The following is an 18,190-nucleotide window of genomic DNA, read 5'->3' as shown; positions in this document are numbered from 1 at the left end:
TGCTCTTCTTCTCTCCAATCGATTGAGCTGCACGTTTTCACCGACACTAGTGAGTGCGCATACGGAGCGGCTACATATTTTCGAGTGGTGGCGGGCGATCACGTCAAGTGTTCTCTGGTGATGGCCAGATCGAAAGTGCTGCCGTTGAAGCTACAATCGGTCCCAAGGCTGGAACTGATGGCGGCGGTACTCGGTTCGAAACTGTTGACAACTGTAAAAGCAAACCATTCGCTTACTGTTCGTCGGCCGTTTCTGTGGACGGATTCCCAAACAGTGTTCAGCTGGATAAGCACAAATATAAACAAGCGGTGCCCTTCAAGATCCGTAAGATACTTGAAGGTACAAGCGTGGCAATTTTGTGCTGGGTGTCGACCCGGATGAATATTGCGGACGTAATGACGAAGTAGGGTGAATGTCCTCCTCTGGCATCCGATAGCCAGTGGTTCAGGGGACCTGATTTTTTGTACGAGCGAGAGTTACCAACCGCTGGAAGAAGCTGGTATGAATAACGACTGTAGTTCTGCGATTCGTCAGAAATTGTCGGCGAAAAGCTAGTGAAGAATCTATCTGGACGTTGAAGAGTCCTGACGGGTATCGGAACATACATACGAAACAGCTGTGAAGTCGGTCCAACAACCGTTCCAGAAGAGCGAGATCCAGCTAGCAGAAGAGGTTCCATGGAAGCAAGCGCAGAGAGAAGGTTTCCCGGACGAGTTGCGGAAAAATCTTGTGAAAAACACGATGCAGCCTTAATCGTTGAAGCGATTAAGCGCGCAGTACCAGATGAATTCAAGGTTGGATGAAGTTGGAGTAATGCGAGTAGACGGGTGGCTGGACCAAGCTGAATACTTGCCGTACGATAAAAGATTTCCGATTATTCTGCCAAGGAACCACAGGATAACGGAGCTTCTTATCTAAAGCTACCACGAACAGGGAAGAACAGGGAGACGGTGTTCAACGAGCTGCGCCAAAGGTTCCACATTCCGAAGCCTGTGTTGGGAAATGAGTGAGCATGGTTCGTTCCATCCTCACTCACTCACTCATATGAGTTGAACCAGTTCTACTCACGCGTGAGTACTCACAGGTATGGTGAGCACTCACGCGTGAGTAAACTCACGCCTGAGTGAGTAAAACTACTCATTCGATTTTTTGGTGAGTAAGTGAGGAAATAGGTGTATTTAAAAATATACTGTAAGGTTAGCAATAATTGAAAATGCGAATTTCCTAAGTCAATTGAAGATCATGAAATATACGTGTACAGGTTTGTGTTGGGGTGCGTGTTTGTGTTTAGGTGCGTGCTTGAGTTTAGTTGCGTGTTTATGTTTTGGGTGCGTGCTTGTGTTTTGGGTGCGTGTTTGTGCTTAGGTGCGTATTTGTGTTTAGGTGCGTGTTTGTATTTTGGTGCGTGTTTGTATTTAGGTGCGTGCTTGTCTTTAGTTGCGTGTTTGTGTGTTTATGTTTTGGGTGCGTGTTTGTTTTGGGTGCGTGTTTCTATTTAGGCGCGTGTTTGTATTTAGGTGCGTGTTTGTGTTTAGTTGTGTGTTTATGTTTTGGGTGCGTGTTTGTGTTTTGGGTGCGTGTTTGTGTTTAGGTGCGTGTTTGTGTTTAGGTGCGTGTTTGTATTTTGGTGCGTGCTTGTCTTTAGTTGCGTGTTTGTATTTAGGTGCGTGTTTGTGTTTAGTTGTGTGTTTATGTTTTGGGTGCGTGTTTGTGTTTAGATACGTGCTTGTGTTTAGTTGCGTGTTTGTATTTTGGTGCGTGTTTGTGTTTATGTTTTGGGTGTGTGTTTGTGTTGAGTTGTGTGTTTATGTTTTGGGTGCGTGTTTGTGTTTAGTTGCGTGTTTGTATTTAGGCGCGTGTTTGTATTTAGGTGCGTGTTTGTGTTTAGTTGCGTGTTCATGTTTTGATTGCGTGTTTGTGTTCAGTTGCGTGTTTATGTTTAGTTGCGTGTTTATATTTTGGTGCGTGTTTGTGTTTAGTTGTGTGTTTATGTTTGGGTGCGTGTTTGTGTTTAGTTGCGTGTTTGTATTTTGGTGTGTGTTTGTGTTTGGGGTGCGTAGACTACGAATATAAAAATAGCTAGAAAGGACATGCGTTATAGTCTAAGCTTTCAATATTATTTAAATTTTTCAATAAATTTCACTGATATATATCTGATAAATAATCATTAGTTGGCCAATCGATCACTCGTGGCATGTGCATCGAATTTACTCTATTTTAACGTTTGCTTACTACCGCCACCTAGTTCGTGATTAGCCCAGCTAGCTAAAGTTGTATAGCCAATTGTTTTTACTCTAAAATATTGGATATCAAGTATTTTATTAAATAAATATTCATTATAAATGAGTCAAATTCGAACTAAATGATCGTATCATACCGTAAGCATATTATTATGTTATACCTGTTCGTGCAATGCTGCATGAGAACTAAAGATGCCGGCTTTTACAGTTTAGCACTTTTGTAAACAAGACCAACATCATTTTCGAAGCTGGCTAAATTTAACAGTATGGAGCGTCCACACATTACGTAACGCTTAAGGGGGGGAGGAAGTGTGACATAGGGGGAGGGGGGATTGAAAATGCCCAATTTTTGGGTTACGTAATTAATGGATCTTCCCTTTAATGTGTTAATTCTAAAAAATATGAGATCTGTATATTTTCTAGTTTTGTCAATGTATTTTCGATAAAGATGTGTATATGTATTTCGACTCTTAATTGATCATTTCTACAGTATTTTTCGAATAGTAGAAAATCGTTAATTTATTATTTTTACGATACATATAAGGGTTTAAAAATATGGCTAAAAGAAAGTATAATAAATAAAAATAATACTTCAAACCACCTTATTTAATGAATAAAATTGTTGTAAACAACAAATAAATGCCTTTATTTAGTAATCGTATCATTCTTAATACCATGCTCCTATATCAATAACATTCGCATCATTTTATGAATTCATGGAGCGGTAACCCTGTATAATATTTTTTATGTATTCATTCAGGATTGTTACGGGGACCTTGAAATATTTTTCACGCCGGCCAAAACCAGATCCTCGTTATTTACGCGGCCTGAACTTACATCCGCACCACCCAGACCTCAATTACTGTCAAATACACGTGAGATCTCATTTTTTATCACTCACATTGTGACTATTTTCACTTGAAGTGCGTTATATACAAACCGATTTTAATACCATCAGATATGTATAGTAGATTAACAATATAGGTCACTTCGTGAATCTCTCCACATTACGCAACGGACAGCATCTTGCATCTCAAAAGGCCCAAAAGCGATAGTCAAGGGGTGCATTAATTGAAAAATTACACAAATTTAACAGTTGTCAACTAGGTATTTGTCAACCAAAATAAAGTGGAATGAATCTGAACAAATCGCTATTAGTATGACAACCCTTCGCTTTGAAGATATGGTGACTGTTTTGCATGTTCTTTATATTATTGTTATTAAATTTTTTAGTTAAAATGTAATGCCTAAGCCAAGATTTTTTTATTTACAGTCACTCTCAAAATTGAGCGTACAGCAAGGATTAGATGAATATATTCGAAAATTTCAAAGGAATTTTAATTGTTGGCTCGGTTGTTTTTAATGCATTTTAATATTCATCCCTTCCTTCAATGTATGCGCACATAAAATGGATGAAATTTTTTCTCTAAAGTTCATTTATTTGAAAATAATCTCAAAATACGCCTATTAGATGTGCCAAAATTGAGCGTACAGCAAATGTTTTTCTATAAAATTTCTTATTATAAAAGCGATTAATGTCATTTAATGTTATTTTTTCATGATTATATTTATAATAATAAATATCTGCTACTTAAACATTCAATGTTTTTGAATTAAACCATATTTTGGTCAAAATGGCGAACAATTAAGATGTATAAACAATGCTATTTAACAATTCAATGCTGCTAGGAAAAATAGATGCTTTAAGATACGGATTTCACCGGTATCGGGTCTTATATATGATAGATAATCGAAATCGAGCGAGACATATGATAAATTTAAGCAAAATCAGTCGGTAAATGATGAAAACAGATGTAAACATACAGAGAAAACGACAAATGTTGGAATGGCATATTTTAAATTCAGTATAACTTTATTTAAAAGTCGATGTATAGGTAGCTTATAAGCTCAGGACACTCATTAATAATAATATTAATAAAAGAGCAGCACACGGATACATTATAAGATGTCATTTTATATTTGAAGACTCAGGAACCGTAGGGACAAATTTGGTTGAATCATTTAAATTCACCAAGATATCATTAAATAAGCTGCCGAACTCTTAAAAAAGTTTATTTTTACTCGCCACATGGAAATCATCCAATTGTATCCCTTATGGTAACAGATCGTGGAGTTTAATCCAAAATTAATTATGAAATAACGATTTTAAGCTATATTTTCAATATTCAATCAGAAGTGCTCTACGGGGTTGAAAAGCTGATTTTATGTTCGGTACCTTAACATGCACCTTGTACTTTTAGAATTCGACTGTGAATGATTGGATTCAATAATACTACTCTTAATGATAGACCTGAGACAATAATCGAGCTTTAAAACAAATTTAAGTTAAAGACATACTAAATTTGAAATATGTCATTCCTAACATTTGTCGTTTTCTCTGTATGTTTACATCTGTTTTCATCATTTACCGACTGAATTTTCCCAAAATAAACGTATGTCTTGCTCGATTTCGATTTTCTATCATATATAAGATACGATGCCGGTGAAACATACAAATTAAAGCATCTATTTTGCCCAGCAGCATTGAATTGTTAAATAGCAATGTTCTTACCTCTCACTTGTTCGCCATTTTGACCAAAACATGGTTTAATTTCAAAACATTGAATGTTTAAGTAGCGGATGTTTATTATTATAAATATAATCATGAAAAAACAATATTAAAATACATTAATCGTGTTTATAATAAGAAATTTTATAAAAAAAAAATTACTGTACGCTCAATTTTGTCACATCTAATAGGCGTATTTTGAAATTATTTTCAAATAAATGAACTTTAGAGAAAAATTCATCTATTTTATGTACGCATACATTAAAGGAAGGGATGAATATTGAAATGCATTAAAAACAACCGAGCTAACAATTAAGTTTCCTTTGGGAATTTTCGAATATATTCATCTAATCCTTGTGTACGCTCAATTTTGAGAGTGACTGTATACAGGTTATCCGACTTGTCAATATCCCCAACTCAGCCATCTTGGATTTTTGTATGGAATTTATGCTCGTTTGTTTACGTTTTGCACTGAAAATGTATGTTTCCCCCCCGTGCTGGTTATTCCCATCTACTGACGAAGTCGGATAACCTGTACATAAAAAAATCTTGGCCTAAGCCATCTTTTCCCCTGCAACAATAAATTATGTAATTTGTCTAGATCATGACAAACTTGCATAGAGTTTAAGCAATATAATAAACATTCAAGCACACGTGCATAAACACATACGCGCACAAACAAACACACGCGGCACATACAAATACACACGCGCGCAAACACACATGCACGCACACACAAACATACCCAGACACGCGAACACATAAACACACACGCGCACACACAAACACACGCAAACTCAAACCTACGCATACACGAACACATGCACAAACAAGCACGCCATATGCGCAAAATCCGCGCAGTCGAAACAATCCTGCACTACATACTTTCGAAATTTATTATTATGCAATTAGTTAACATGTTGATAGGGGAAGTGCACCGGTTTTGGCCAACTTAGTGCCTAATTTGGCCAACCTTGGAAAATACATATTTGTCCAAAATAATCGATTAGTTGAAAGCAGCATTGAACCGTGAGGGATATATCTTTTGATGGAACTAATAAAACCCTCGCAAATTGCTTTATTTTCGGAGTTATTTGCAAAATTGGCCAAATTAGGAACATGGCCAAAACCGGTACAGTTCCCCTAGTAATTCCCAATATATTAGCAATTTGTTATTCGTATATTTTGACAAATTCTTTAGTTTTTTTTTCATAAATTCATTCCACAATTTTTCACGTACTTCTTGACAACTACCAGAGTTGGCCAAAACTTGACATCTACATTGTGGAAGAAACAAAAACTAATCTTATTGGATTAATCATATGATCAAAAATTCCTCACTCGTGAGTGAGCAAAACCACGTTTGCTCACTGGTGAGTACTCACAGGTCGTGAGTAACTCACGCGTGAGTACTCACGGAAAAAATGAGCAATGAGTGAGGAATTTTTACTCATATGAGTGAGTTTCTCAACACTGTCCGAAGCTTCGTGTAGTGATCCGGAAGATGGTTGCAGAATGTGTCCGGTGCAAGGTTTATAAGTGTCAACCACATGTTCCGCAGATGGCTCCACTACCGGTACATTGTATAACCCCACACCTGCAGCCATTTAGTGCAGTCGGCATAGACTACCTTGGACCTGTTACGGTGCCGGTCCTCCGTCGGAGCAAGAAACGGTGGGTGGCGCTGTTCATCTGCATGGCAGTTCAAGCGGTCCACCTCGTGGAAGTACATAGCCTTTCGACGCAGTCAAGTCTGATGGTGATCCGGCGGTTCGTGTGTAGGCAGGGAATTCCACTGGAGTTCTTCGCGGACAACGGGACGAACTTCCAAGGAGCCAGCAAGGTTATTGACATTGAAGATAATGTTAGTCCCAAACATTATCTATTGGTTCTCTGTGTAATTTCTGCTGACCTGGCAATAGCAGAGGAGCAACCGTGGGCGGTAAATCATGCTCTGTCGTACAGTACGGACTTCGACCAAGATGGCCGCGGAGTTTCATGGATTCCTCCGGATACTGCTCCCTTCGTCAATTCAGGAAGTTCAGGATCCCAATCAAATAGCCCTTTACACGTAATCAGCTTTGGAGAGCACGATGCTTCTTGTCCAGCAACATTGGGTCATATCAGCGGCTTGATGCTTGATCTGACTAATGTTGACATGTGGTATAGAGGTTTCTGTTACCAAAGTTACAACTGATTACATTCCATTTGACTTGTAGCATCCAAACCGGTCCGAATTGTGCTGCTGGGGTGTAGTCTACAAGGTTACTGAATCTCAACGCTTATTGTCTAGCATCTTCCCCAATGTTTTAAGTTCTCCTGATGGTGATATTGCAGCAACCGTCGCCAATCGTCGCCTTTTGCGCCGATTTCCGGCTGTTGATGACTATCATCTTTGTTTTGTGATGCGCCAGCTGCTGCTTCTTACTGCCAAACAATTTCTCGAAGAGGTTGATCGAACGAGCTGCAGTGATCTGCACTCAATACAGAAAGTAGCTTTCCAGAGTCTTGTACAACTCTACTGGTACTGCCAAGCGAAGCAGTGAGTTTGCGATCCCCGCTCAATAGGAAGGTTATTGAAGGCATTGCACACGACAAGAGTTATCACCGATTGAAAGGCGTCTAGGCGTCTGAAAACAAATTTTCTTGCTCGGCATCCCTCCTGTCTTCCCTGTGAATTAGACAGATTGGTCTGAACGGTGTCTCTCGACGACCCACCAGGTTTCGACACCAGGACAAACGCTGTCTTTTTCATATATCCGGGGATTCCCGCTCGTCCAGGCATCTCTACATGACTGACCTGAACATGTCCGGATTTGCCACAATACCACATACTTTGTCTATGGTACTGTGCGGAGTATTGTTTATAGGCGGCATATTGCGATTGTGCTAGCATTTCACCCATCGTGTCAGGTCTATTTAGAATCCAATTTGGCACTTGAGTTGCACGTCTTCTAGAAGCGACATAATGTCGCTTTGCTTTCAAGTTCTTTTAGATTTAAAAACAAGTTCAGCAGAGACTACTGTCGAACCAGACCACACCATAAGCAAGTCATAATTCATGATGACCAAATATGATATTCAACATTTCCGTATTACAAGATATCATCCTGAAATTAAAGAATTTACAGATAAGCACAGGCCTCACGAAACAGATTATATGAGGAACAAAAGTTTTGAACTCATGTTTCCCTTGTTAAAACGATCTCTCAAACCACTCCAACCGAATTCGCCAATAACAATCTCCAGACCCTTCCTTCGACAACGTTATGCGTGCGTTATCTTGAGAAAGCAGATCCCGAGACGACGATGAAAGCAGCAGTACCAGACGACGCCGAAAATAAATGGCACTGTTTGTATACATTTGCCGAAACGAATGGAGCTGGCGATGAAATGATAATTAACTTTGCCGTTTTCCTTGCCAGCGATTCCGTAAGCGCAAATCATCCAGCGGGAACTGCTTCTGCTACGGAGAAAAACAAACAAACCCTACGAACCTCCGGTTTTGCGTTTACTCACCCAGATTTGTTTGCTAAGATGTTCCCGAAGGTAATAGAAAGCCGGGTTTCCTCAGTTGGCCTTTTTTATGCTTGACTCAGTTTCTGGCACAAAGGAAGTCACTTCTATCAACACTAGTGGCGGCGGCCACTCCAACTGCGGCCATATTCGACTGAAACTGGACGGTTAAATCAAAACAAAATGCGCGGCAACTTTGATTGTTGTCAGTGTCACGCACTCGTCGCCTTCTGATCGGAAGTTCAACGTCTTCGCTGGTTCTTTACGCGCGCATTTCAACCGTACGGCGACACTACACACCAGAGATTCAATCTAAACAAACGACGTTAGTTTTTTTTAAGGCTATTATTCTTCACTTGCGTTTTCTCCAGACTTGTTCGTAAACAACACGACTTCAACGTCCCAAACTTCCAATCGTCGTAGTGGGCGTACGCACATGTGTGTAAATCTTCCTCCGCGCTTCACTCACACTCGGCCCAGGTTATTTTGGTTGGGTTCTTCAACCTTCGTGACCGGATGCCTACTTTTCCTTTAGCCGTTTCGTGAATAGTTTAGCAGCTCTTCTCTCTGTCTCTTCCCGTCCGCGACTTCTCTTCAATCACACGTAACGAAGTCAGAGAAACTATCTTTGGAAACCAACTTTTAACGCGACGTAGTCTTCTTGGTTTTGGTTATTTCGGAAGACTGCTGAATTGCATCAAATTTATTTCAAACAGATTGCATCCATCGAGACACTATTTACCGCAGGAAGAATTCGTATCGTTGGCAAAACCGATAAACATCCACCGCGGGAAATATTTCACACATTTCCAGAATTTCAAATTCACCGCAGTGCGACACTTGCTTCCGTCACCGACTTTCACGCCGCAATCATCAATCAACGAGCTCGAACTAAATAGGCTAGGCCCCGGGAGGCACTCCCACCCACTTGACGTAATCCGGTCCTGCAGCACACAACCTCTTTTGACACACCTTTGTCAAGGCACACTTTGATCGATTTTTGTACCCCGCACTGATATCGATTACACAGCAAGCCATGCAAATCAAAAAACTATAAATAAATCCCGTTCTGTTTGATGGGTTCGCTAGCTGGCAAATGCACCGCGAAGACAATAAATTCGTTCATCCTCGGCCACACAACAACACAAACTAACTGGCGACGTTCACGACACACGAATGTGACGAGGTCAAAGCAAATTGAAACAACATGAATTCGTATTTAGAATGCACTCCGCCGTGGAAGAGAAACAAGTCAAACAACTTGAATCGTGCGGTCAGAGAAGCGACTGATCGCAGTATGCTGTGTGCATATGCGAAAGCAAGGAAAACGAGAGGACAGTTTTGGGCCGCGCGATGCTCAGCTGCCGACTGCTCAATCGGTACTGAAGAGAATGGAAGCGTCCGCCGTTGGATAAACACCAGTTCGAAGGAGCAAAAGCTAAGGTGAGCTTTGAAATTCAAAGTTTGTCCCATCCCATGTGCTTTTGGGAAACCCGTACCGGTAACTTTTCCATTCCATTCATGAATGTAGATGGAAAACTAATAAGGAACAGCCTTATATGTTTTACGATGTAGGGGATTAAAGGGTGTACGGAATCAAATTGCAACACTTTCAAAAGTTGATAACATTTTGCCTCCTGGGCTAATTTTAACGAAATTTCGTGGAAGACGGCTTCAGCATGTGTTATTCACACTGCGTGAATTTCATTACGAAATTTCCAGTAGTTTCGAAAATACAGCCGAAGGAATAGGACGTGTGCAAATAAATCTTGCGCATTCACCTCCATATTCCACATCTCATAAAAATATGTAAGTAATCCAATTATGTGCCTCTGACCCCAAAATCACCAGAATTGCGGCTGATCGAAAGATACTGGTCTGGAATGAAAACACGAGCTTCGGAAGCCTCCGAAATTGATCATTACGGAACACAAAATGTTGATTTAGCCTTTCACGTCAACATTTCGTATTGGTTTCTAACTCCAACGTCAACATTTTCGATTATCCGACTAATACAAGTAAACTTTCCAAAAAACTTTCTGTTTTGTCGCTTCTATAGTAAAAAACCCAACTTAATTCACCGAGTGGTGATACTGCCTTTCTCGCATTTAGCCAAGACACCAACCTTCTATGGCGCTTATATAGTTCGATTCCATTTTCTTAATAACTTTTAAACGCAATGGTCGATCGTTATCAAATTCAATAGTGATCAACAAGGCTTTGTCCCCTGTCGAATGCAACTTGTTGCGAGAAAATCGGTTAAGAATTACTATATGAAAAATTGGCTAATGTTTTTCGGTTTTCGTGTGCACACACACACATACACACGGACAGACAGACATTTGTTCAGTTCGACGAGCTGAGTCGATTGGTATATAACATCATGGGTCTCCGAGAGTTCTATAAAAAGTTCGATTTTGGAGTGAAATGATAGCCTTTCGGGACAACTTTGTTGTACGAGAAAGGCAAAACCAAAATAAAAAAAAAATAGGAGAAGCGCTGAAATCTAATTTTGGACTGATATTTGTCAGAATTTGGGAGAGCATCATTCTCATTGATCAGGCCGGTTCACACTGAAGCACTTTTTTGATTTTTAGTGTTTGATTTTTGTAATAGTTAGAGGCGTCAAAAAATATGGTTTCTTTGGGAAAGTTGACTTTAATTAAGTTAAATAATCGACTGAGACAATAAAGTTAGTTCATTTTTTTTGTTGAGATAGATTTCAGGATGAAAAATGTTAGTTAGGGACATGTACAGAATCATATGAGCTCATTTAAGAAAAATCTTCAGCATTTGGATGAATTTAAGAATTACAGTGAAAATGTTATACGTAGTCAAAGCTTGCATATTGTATTTCAGTCCCTGAAAATTTCATAACAATCGGTTGATAGACTAATTTTTGGCGAGTAGTTCAATTTGATTCCGTACACCCTTTACGCTCGGGTAAATAGGGGAGTAATTCTGCAGATTCAAATTTTAAGATCGTCACGAAAAATGGCCAGGAAGTATGGGCTAATAACATCGACAAACCGACGTGTCACCGGCGGTCTTTCATTGTCTACCACTTTTCAACGATCATTCACTTTTGCGGGCTATCGCTCCCGCCAACCTTCGAAGGTTGGTGGCTGAGCTACGAAAACTTAGTACCTACGCCATTACGGGGGTGGCGGTAGTGATCGCCGGCAGCAAATTTGAATTATTCACTGAGGTGAGACAGGATGGTTCGTCGGGGCTAATAACTCAGCCGTTTTCCAAACGATTTCAGAGATTTTTGTATGAATTTTTAGACGATATCCATAAGATTTTGCCTAGCTGTTAAAAACAAAGGATTAAAAATACTAAACTATTGAAAAAAATATCGCCAGGAGGTGTTGAAATTTTACTATTTATAAAAAAATTACCTACATTTCGGTATTAGCCATCCGGCTTAACATGGACAAATTGTTGATCACATTTCGCATTCACTATCACACTGTACGTAAATCTACGTTTTATTTGCGGTCGTGTCTAATACAACCTTCAAATTTTTTATATGGTTCGATTGGCAGCAAATACGAATCCACGTTTCTCGTATTCAGGCTCATCTTGTTCCGACGTTTCGGTTTGGGTTTTTTTCAACTTTATTCAACTGATGTTTCTATTTAATCACTTTAATTTTTTTTATATTCACTAATAGTTGTTTAAATGTTTAGAAATCTTGAATTTAGTTCAAGAAGTTGAAAAAACTCCTTGACTTTTCTTATCCATTTTAAAGAGAATCTTTTTTTTTAGTTGGTACATATTTTTTCACACTTCATTTCATTTATTTAGTTTACATCTAAACAGATAACACTGAATCAACAATTTGACGCCACAATACACGGCTCGAGGCCGCATCTCTCCATCCTCGGTGCTTGCAAGTCCTCCTCGAGCATTGTCCATGTTTCATGTCCGTGGATGACACCCAGTCCTATAAGCGTCTTGTACATGACACATTAGGTGCGATGGCGCATCTTTTGTGACCGCAGTTTCTTCAACAGATGATGCGCCTTCGAATTTCACGACTAACATTGTTATCAGCCGTTAGCAAGGATCCAAGATAGACGAATTCTTCAACTCGAAGGTGTCCCCATCTTTCGTAACACTGCTTCCCAGGCGGGCCCTGTCGCGCTCGGTTCCGCCCACAAGCATGTACTTTGTCTTGTCTCGCCATTACCTCTGCATGGGCAGACCATTCACACACTTCTCCGCGTTCGGCACTTTTCACTTTAACTAACCAATCACAAGTTAGTACTGCTTGTCGATTGCTGCTCGGCGCGCCAGATTATCTGCAAGCTGCAGGCAATCTGAGTGGTTGCAGTCGAGACTGCGTTCCACTTCTCCACCGCTTGACACATCCTCTGGATAAGGTTATCCGGAGTTGTGTCCCGGCCGCAAACGTCTAGCATTGCTCTTCTTTCGACGTCGAAGCGAGGACATACGAACAGTATGTGCTCTGCAGTTTCGTCAACACCTGGGCAGTCAGGGCAGACGGGGACCTCCGCGTGCCCAAACCTGTGGTGGTACTGTCGGAAACAGCCATGGCCTGACAGGAATTGTGTCAGATGGAAGTGAACCTCCCCATGGGGTCTCCCCACCCAGCTTGATATGTTAGGAATCAGCCGGTGGGTCCACCTACCTTTCGAGGAGTTATCCCACTCGCGCTGCCATCTGGCAACCGAAGTCACCCTGGTACGCTCGCGGGCTCCTCTGGTGCCATGTAGCTCAAAACACTCATCGTCTTCCCGGATGACCAGCCCGACTGGCATCATACTCGCTATCACGCAGGATGCGTCGTGCGATACCGTGCGGTAGGCCGATATCACTCTGAGACACATCAAGCGGTAGGTGCTCTCCAGTTTCTGCAGGTAACTGGTTACCCCAGTGCTTTTGCCCAGGACGGGCCGCCGTACCTAAGGATAGATGCGGCAACGCCTGCCAGTAGCCTACGTCTACTGGCGCACACCTTGGAGCTGTTGGACATCATCCTCGATAATGCCACCACAGCAGTCGAAGCCTTCTTGCACGCATATTCGACATGGCTACCGAAGGTAAGCTTGTCGTCTATGATGACCCCAAGAATCTTCAGACTCCGCTTTGAAGTGATCGCGACGTCTCCCACGTGTATAACTGCATGTTGTGCCGACTTACGGTTGCTGACGATAACCACCTCCGTCTTATGTTGAGCGAGCTCAAGGCCTCTTGCACTCATCCAGTCCACCACAGTGCTGATCGCGTGTTCTGCGGTTAGCTCTACTTCGGGGATTGACTCCCCGTAGACCTCTAGGGTTACATCGTCAGCAATGCCGACGATCTTCACACCAGGAGGGAACTTTAGCTTCAGAACCCCGTCATACATCAGGTTCCATAGTACCGGACTCATGCGGTAATGGGAACACTTTTCTGACCGGCATCGGTCTCGTATAGCAACACACGGTTCTGGAAGTAGCTTTCCAAGATCCAGTACAATCCCACCGGCAGGCTAAGCCGGTGTAACGAGAGCGCGATGGCATCCCAGCTTGCGCTATTGAATGCGCTCTACACGTCCATTCGCATTCCTCTACTTTTCCTCGTTGGATCGCTACCTCTGCAGTATTTTGCACTGAGTTGATAGCGTCCACCGTGGACTTACCCTTCCGAAAACCAAACTGGTTGCTAGACAGGCCATCCGTACTCTCTGCGTACGGGATGAGCCTGTTGATCCTCTCGAGCAGATTACCCGTCGTGTCGATCAGGCAAATTGGTCTGTACGCCGATGGGTCACAGCAGCTACAATAGAACACACCATTGATCTTGTACAGTTTACAACCTCTTGAACCGGGTACCTTCCCGTTGTGCAGATTGCCGCAAACCTAGACCCGTCCGCCACCCAGTAGCCATTGTCGGCAGGGACGTTGTACGGGTCGGACAAGAGGGCGACATCGGTCCTCGACTCCGAGACCGACTGCTACAGCAGTTGCACTGTGGTTCAGGTTCAGCTGTATTACTTGCACGGCTTTTTCCTATTGGCATCTCCGAAGGGACACGCAGGCCCACCCATAGCATGGTTCCGGGCCTGCTTCTTACTGGCGCAGATGAGGCACTTAGGTGCTGTTGCCTACCCCATTCGCACGGCACACATCTTCAATATCCAGCAGTACCCCCTGTTTGAACGTTGACGTTGTCATTGTCATCCCAGCCGACCTGTCTGTCTGCCGAGAGCCTGAAGGTTGTCATCGCCGGTACGTACACAACAAGAGCATTGAATGAAAACGTGAGTGCATTAAAGCGAAAGCGAAATTGAAATTAAATCTAATGTTAATCCTAATCTTAATTAAATTGTTAAAAACTATAATTCCATATTGCCTAGTAAGTATAACATGATGTAGTTTAATGTGTTCATAAAACTAATGTTTAGTGTTTAGATTCCCACATTACGCATACACACTTAGCTCATTTTACAGTATTCGGTAAATTTTACTGAAATCTCAACCGCTGAACTGTTCGGTAAATTAATTTACAGATTTTTTGTAATTTTTTCCATTGCTCAACTGTCAAAATCACCGAAAATCAGTAAAATAATTTACCGAACAGTTCAGCGGTTGAGATTTCGGTAAAATTTTACCGAAGTCGGCGATTTATTTTAAGTGTGTATGTGAATTCGTCGTGGTAAATAACCTAGATTCCTGCAATTGATACAATCCCGCAAGGCGGTAAACTATTCCTAAGATGCGTAATATTTCGTAAATACTAAATTTCTTAAACTAATAGGCTGAAATAATATTCACAAGGCTGAACAATACGCAATTACAGTTAATGGGCGACTAAACGTGAGTACAGAAAAACACAATTGATATTTATAAATTATTTGATACACTTACATATATAGCAACACCAATCCACAGCTTGTGACATGCAACATAAATATTGAACAAACTTATATCTATATAACTAGATTTGACCTGAAATTATTGCAAACACTTATATGTACCATACCGATAACACCGGCACACTGTATTATCTAGACTTAAGCTATACAGTTATCTCCATTGATTTGATTCATATCATCTATCCAATGAATTTACAGGAAAATTATAAATCTCCTAAATCCTGAGAGCGAGTTGGACAGAGTTTTATAGTATCGGAAGAATTCCCCGTTAATTGAGTTGCAGTTTGCAACAGGTGCCTTGTCGCATTCCTGCACCTTGTGTCCCTCCTCGCCACAGCGACGGCACATCTTGCTTCGGTCTGGGCCCTTGCAGTTATAAAACTTGTGCCCGGACTCAAGGCACCTGTAGCACCTGTCCACTGAAGGTGGCTGGAGCACGCTTACTTGGCGTACTGACCAGCCGATCTTCAGCTTCCCTTTCTCAGTGACTTTTTTTGGCATCTACCACCGGTAGTCTGGCTACCTGCGTACCAAAGAGTCTGTAACAGCAATTGGCAATAACCTGTGTGCTCGCGCGAAAGCAACAAGCGCACAGTGACACATTACGCGTCAGTTTAGCTGCGTTAGATTTCTAACGCTACGCTAGGCAAGTACCTTTCTCGCGCGAGTGGCTGCCGCCCAGCGTAAATAAACTGTTATACACTTGTTTATCAGTAATCCAGCTCATCACCAAGTAACAAGTGATGCACGATCCGATGAGGCCCTTCAAGTTTTGGAAGGTTTCCTCCTTAGTTTGACAGATCAATCTATTCTTTTTAACTTTGGTCGTCGTTGAAAGTGGTAGTTCAGAGTGAAGAGAGTGACTAAGTGGAAAAATTATAAAGCAGTTGGCTGATCAAATTAGAAAATCAGGTAGGCAAGAAAAACAAGTGAATTGTGGCTTGTGGCTAGGTAATAATAGGTGAAAACCGTTTGAAGAATTATCCTTCAAACGAAGGTTTCTTTATTGGAAACAGAAAAGGCAGCGAGTACCGAAAGCCGAACCACGCGGAGGAAAGGCCGCCATCGCCTTATTGGCGTCGCGAACATCAGGTGCATAGGGCAAAGTGACGGAAGAGTTGGCAACGCATTGGTGTCCCGGTACAAGCGAAGTGTACACATCCGTCTGATCACCCGCCAATCCTCGTCTGACCCGGCTGACTCGGTAATCCTTTGGCGTGGCAAGGTCACTTACTTCCGAGAAATCTGCCATTACCGAAAGCGAGCTTACAAGCGAATCAACGTCTCCGCATTCGAGTGACCCGCAAGTAACTATATCAACATTTTCGTTCCGGTTTTCGAACCGTACGCCGTCGGTCCCGAGACTACCAGCGAGCACCGTCAAACTCCACGTCGCCAAGCCGCCTCCTCGCTTCCGGCAAAATACGAGCGTCACCAAGCTACATTCGTCGCCCCCGGCGAACTCAGTTGCACCGCGAACTTCTCCACGTCGCCAAGCCGCCTCCTCGCTTCCGGCATAATACGTGCACCACCAAGCTACATTCGTCGCCTCCGGCGAACTCAGTTTCATCGCAAACTTCTCCGCGTCGCCCAGCTGCCACCTCCGGCAAAATACGAGAGTCGCCAAGCCGTACTCATCACTTCCGGTGAACACATTTGCCCCGTCAAGTTCCATCAAGTCGTCCAGCCGCATTCATCGCTCCCGGTGAAGTCACTAGCATCGCCAAACCTCGCCACGTCACCAGTCCACCATCGTCGCCAGGCGAACTCCATTGCACCGTCTCGTCCGGTGGACCACATCGTTAAGCCCTGCCGCGCAAACGAAAGTCACCGCAAGCCACAGCAGGTAGTACTACAACGGACAAAGGAAAGTACAACTAAAACAGGTTAGCACTACGATTATTATCCCTTGTATTATATAATGGTCTCTGGTGCGCGCACACAGTAGGGTATCAGGTACCGAAACATTGTACTTAACTCAAAAGCTTGAATATATAAAGTAGATAATTGCCATACGAAACCAAAATTATTAGTTTGATTGATTCTCTAGTTTTCTTATTTGATTCGCCATTAGTTGTTTGATGTTGAGTTGATCGCGTTAATACCCGCCCTGAGATTGATAGCCGGGCAAGCTACAAAACCGTGCGATCTCACATCATACTCCTTGAGTGTGTTGGCGCTGAAGTGAGAAACGTTTTTCTATGTAGCAGGGAAGGTGTTAAGCCGATCGCAACCGAAGGGTAGTTGCACTTGCGATAGTTTTTTGGTAATTTCCAGTTAGTTTGTTGCGATAATCGCTAGCGCACTACAAAGGTTGTCATAGTTGTAACGAAGCAACCTTGGTCGAGGCAATACATATTCTTGCGTTTTTTGGTATCGTCCCGTTTGGCCTAAACCAGGGTGACATTCCGTTACAAGTCCCCCTCTTAGACGTACAGAGGACCGTTCAACCTCTGTGCCGCACTGCTCTTTGACGGCAGAGACGACGTCTTCCGCGCTCGTGATCTCGTCCAGTTGCTTACACTGGAGGGTCACTTCCGCACCCAACGACCTGACCTGAGCGCCGTCACCCAAGACCTCCTGGGCAAGCTTTTTGTAAGCTACACCGTTCTTGGTACGTCTGACGCTGCGCACATCCTGACCCAGGGCCGATAGGCTATCGGCTGCTCGCAGCGATTTGAGGACATTGGCGTACTTGTCCTTCTCGGTTTTCACCAGCAAGGTCTCGCCTCTGTCTCTCACCTTCTTCGCAGGTCGAGGGGTGTTCGACTTCCGCACTCTACTGACCAGCTGCCAAGGATTTCCATCCCCTGGCTGGGGCCAGCTTGTGGCTCAGCAACTTGAGCTTGTTTGGTGTCTTTCACCTTTTTGGGACATGCCCTTCAGGCCCCTTCAGGTGCACCATCCAGACGACGTTTTGCCTTTATGGTAGCGCGTCTGGGTCGCTTCGAGTTTGGCGTTTTCTTGCCCTCGCTGGCC

General features: G+C 42.6%; 1 protein-coding gene across 1 annotated transcript in view; it reads right to left on the bottom strand.

Moving 5' to 3' along the window:
- Positions 1-9,696, bottom strand: part of LOC134206955 (tumor necrosis factor receptor superfamily member wengen) — a 92,526-nt gene extending 82,830 nt beyond the window's left edge. The window contains exon 1 of the mRNA XM_062682698.1: positions 8,329-9,696. The gene's annotated coding sequence lies outside the window, so the exon portion shown is untranslated. The remainder of the gene's footprint in view (positions 1-8,328) is intronic.
- Between the last annotated feature and the right edge of the window lie 8,494 nt (positions 9,697-18,190).

Source organism: Armigeres subalbatus, chromosome 1 (assembly GCF_024139115.2).
Source record: "Armigeres subalbatus isolate Guangzhou_Male chromosome 1, GZ_Asu_2, whole genome shotgun sequence".
Taxonomy (NCBI): domain Eukaryota; kingdom Metazoa; phylum Arthropoda; class Insecta; order Diptera; family Culicidae; genus Armigeres; species Armigeres subalbatus.
The sequence above is the reverse complement of the archived record's forward strand: the minus strand, read 5'-3'. Positions and strand labels throughout refer to the sequence as shown.